Source organism: Phodopus roborovskii, unplaced genomic scaffold (assembly GCF_943737965.1).
Source record: "Phodopus roborovskii unplaced genomic scaffold, PHOROB, whole genome shotgun sequence".
NCBI classification, from domain to species: domain Eukaryota; kingdom Metazoa; phylum Chordata; class Mammalia; order Rodentia; family Cricetidae; genus Phodopus; species Phodopus roborovskii.
The window spans coordinates 15,448,383-15,452,642 of NW_026126571.1; the positions used below are offsets into that span (position 1 = coordinate 15,448,383).

Consider the following 4,260-nt stretch of genomic DNA (forward strand, 5'->3'; position numbering starts at 1 on the left):
ATGTAACAACATACTTTCATAGATAAGGACTTGGAATTTATATATCACATGTTGAGAGGACTATATTGTTCTTATCAGGTACAAATAAGCATTTCAATTTTTGAAACTTGAGCTATGGAAGATAAAAACAGTAAAAACAGCCATTGCTAGCATTTAGAATGATATCTCTTTTCAAACAAAAGTCATATTTATTTTAAATTACCTGTATATGGGAGTGTCTATGTCTGTGACTTTCCATGTGAATGCAGGTTGATAAAGATATTTTGTTGGATTCCCTGAAACAGGAGTTAGAAATAGACATTAGTGCAGGGAGCCAAACCCTGCTCCTCTGCAAGAGAGAAAAACTCACTTTAAATGACTAGGAAACATCTCCAATCTCATAAGTGGTATTTCTTCATTAGTGTTGCATATCTAACAATGAACATATGGCGGATGTGCTATAATAGAAATTTATACTAATTTTACTACCCATAAAGACTCTTTATAAAAGTTGTCATTATATAGTTCAGGCTGAACTTGAACTTAGTATGATCCTGATATTTCTGCCTCTAGAGTGCTGGAGTTACAGTCACACATCCCCATGCAGACCTAAAGCACAATGACAGACAGTGTGTCAACCACAGATCTGCACAAGTATTTGTACATTTGTAAATTTTCTTTGTTTTATCTGCTGGAAAATCAGTTTTGCTTTATATATATATATATATACACACACACATACATACATACTCTAGGAACATTTATAAAAACATTTTCTTACAAATTGTAATCTCTGATTTCTTGTCAGGCAGCTCTAAGTATATCTGCCTGAGTTCAACATGCTTCTTTGCTGTTCAACCCATACCAAATAGTGGTCTAACCCATATATCTGAGCAGGGAACTGAGCTGGTCACGCTGAGAAAAGAATGATTGAACAGTCACAACAATAGGGTAATTGAAAAGATGGGCACATATTCTAAGTACTCCAGTTTGGTGTGATGGGAGTTGAGCTAATAACTGGATACCAGCAGGATTACCAGGTATCATGGGGCCTAAACAATTGTTTCTGCCTGCCACTGCCCCAAATACAGCAGGAATTCTGTCCCATTCATATTCTGCTTTACATTTGAAGGTTTCATCTGATTTTCTGCGGACAGATGTTACTCCGGGTTTACATGGGATCCCAATAAGATAAATATATTCTGAAAATCTTATTTATTCTGTCATAGTGACCAAAATAAGAAGTTGAACTCACCAATACTGTGACAATATAATGATTTATTTCAGAGGCAACTCTCTCTGCGACCCACTCAAAGTTTGTCATTATCTGGAGCCCATCGAGTGTCACTTCTTGGAAGTTGTAGTAAGTTGTAGTAAGACTGATTGCCATTCCGCTGGCTCAGATCTGATAATCATAGTCTCTAGGAACCATTATTAATAACTTCAATAAGAACAACATCTTTGGTAATAGTTACATCAACACCAAATTCAATTTTCATACCAACCAGTGTACAGTTTTGGAACAGTCAGGATTTCTCCAATATTACCAGAAACACCACTTTGGGGCATATACCCAAAGGATACACATTCACACCAAAAGAACATTTGCTCAACTAAGCTTATAGCAACATTATTCATAATAGCCAGAACCTGGAAGATTCCTAGATGCCCATCAAGTGAAGAATGGATCAGGCAAATGTGGTACAATTACACAATGGACAGAACTAGAGAATGTGATACTGAATGAGGGAACCTATACCCAGAAAGACACATATAATATGTGGATATTAGACATAAAGCAAAGGACAACCAGATGACAGGCCACAATGCCAGAGAATCTAGGTAACAAACAGGGCCCCAAGAGAGACAAAAATAGGTCCACCTAGGAAGGGGAAAAAGACATGCTCTCCTGTATACATTGGGAGCTTAGGAGGCAGGGGTAGGGTAGGAGGGCAGATGGAAGGAGGGAAGGGGATTAGAGAAATATGTACAGCTAAATTTACAAAATATTGACCAGCACGATTCATGCTCACCCTACCACTGTGGCTCATTATCCCCATCTTCCTTAAAAAGTGTAAAGCTTACATCCTTTCTTTACAGCAGGATTTCTTCTAAGAACCAGTTGGATTCTTTGGCACATCCATTCAATTGGAATCATTTCACACCAGGTGCAATGAAAGCTGCCTCTCCACACTTTCTGGTGAAAGCAGTTTTGATACATGTTGCCTGCAACAACTGAAAGATACAGCTGGTATGTTTATTGGAGTTGGCAGCTTTGCTTTCCAGGTGGTTCTTTCTATGTGATTTTCCTGCTATGATTCTTTCCTTGGACGGCTAGAGGATTCTTTGCTGATTACCCAATGAGTCACATACTTCTTTGGTTTTACCCCCAGAGTTTTCTACTGATGTTCAATGACTCATCTATAGCATTGCCCCATGTGACCAGAGAGTGGAGACAGAGCAGTAAACAGAGGCTGCCCTTCTTGATTACAGAAGGTGTTGAGTTTGATGAGTGCTAACTTGTCAGCTGTTGGTTTTATGTCATAGGACATTAAGTTCCTAGTCAGAAAATCCTTACCTGTGATAAAAATTGAGTGTACTCAATTTTTCTTCTACAAATTTCATCTCATGTTGAAAGACCTTGGTGTACTTGAAGTTAAGTTTTATGTAGAGTGAGAGATAAGGATCTAGTTTGATTATTCTGCATGTCACTTGTCCAGTCTTTCCAGTAGTAACATTTGTTGAATATGCTATCTTTTCTCCAATGTGTTTTTTTTTTTTTTTTCAGAAATTCTGTTGGCTATAGGAACAAGGGCTTGCATGTGGGTCCTCAATTCTATTCCATTGGCAAATGTGTCTGCTTTAGCTTCAGTATCATGTGTTTGTTTTACTTACTGTACTTAGAAATCAAAGATGATGGTCTCTCTAGTAATGCTTTGTTTTGTGGTATTGTTTTGACTACCTACAATTGTTTGTGCTGTAGTTCTGTCTACTTTGTGGGTCCTAGATATGATTTGTGAGTTTGACTTTTATCTCAAGGAGAAGCTAAGAAATTAGAAAGGAAAATTAAATGTGACATTTATCACTGGAAACATGATATAGGTGAAATGGAGGTAGAGCAGTAGAATTTTAGATGTGGAAAAATATAAAGAGGAAGGGATGTTGGAAGATGGAATTGGTACACCAGATGATGAGAAATGGAGTTAGCCCAAACAAAGGATATATAAAAAGTCTATACATCAAACCACTCTCTAGCAAACTAACTACAATGTGTAATTATAAAAGACAATAGAACACATGCAATGTAAAAAGTAAATTGAGAGCAATCATATGGAGAAAAATAGTTTTAACCTAGGAAATGTGGATGAGGGGATACAGAAACAAAATAGATTGTTACCAAAGAGTAAAGTTGCATATGAACACCTTTTGGAAACCATCAGTTACTAAACTAATTTCAATTTTTTTTAATGGAATGAAAAATATATGTGCCCTGCAAGGTTGAATAGAATGGATTCCAGAAGACATGGGTGATTAAATGCAAATCAAAGTTTAATGCATTGAACACAACTGAGTTTGCTAAGATCAAGAAAATTAATTTTTCCTAAAATTATTTGTAATGTGCCAAATTTGTGGTGTTTCAAGACATTCTTCTACTTATAGATAAAAGAGTAATTCTTTTCATCAAATATCAATTTTTGTAAATTCTCATCAGCAAGAGAAGCAAATAGAGCTGATCAGTTTATTCATTCAAACTATAGTAAATGGACACTTACTATTCATCACGGAAATTCTGGTACCTCTTATTAACACATGAATCACAAGAAAAGAACATGTTATTTGCTGTCTGTGTCTAAATTTACAAAGTTATCAGGCTGAAGCTAATATTAAGTGATGGGCATCCATAAATTAACTGTGATCTTTCTTTCCTGACATTTGCTAAATGGTTAAAAGGGGCAAGAAGCAAAAATCAGTAGCATCAGAGTTTATTAAGTTGATGGAATGTACCCTTTTATTGATACCTTTTAGAGCATGTTTTTAATTTGTCAAAACCCAGATTCTTATTCACAGACATTTCTGTATGAAGAGAGTTTTCTGGAATACACAGCAGCTATTCAGGAAGAAAATTCAAGAAACTTTGATCTCCAAAGATCTGTGGGAACATCTAGTCCAAGATCTTTAGTTTGTAGTTGATAAATTAAACTCAGAAAGAAAGAGATTTATCTAAATATTGCCTCTCTGTTCCTCATTTCAACAGGGTAATGTGATTTATACATTGATTAA

General features: G+C 35.9%; 1 pseudogene; it reads right to left on the reverse strand.

Moving 5' to 3' along the window:
• Window positions 1-793: 793 nt before the first annotated feature.
• On the reverse strand, window positions 794-3,759 carry LOC127235874 (bifunctional phosphoribosylaminoimidazole carboxylase/phosphoribosylaminoimidazole succinocarboxamide synthetase-like; annotated as a pseudogene).
• Between the last annotated feature and the right edge of the window lie 501 nt (window positions 3,760-4,260).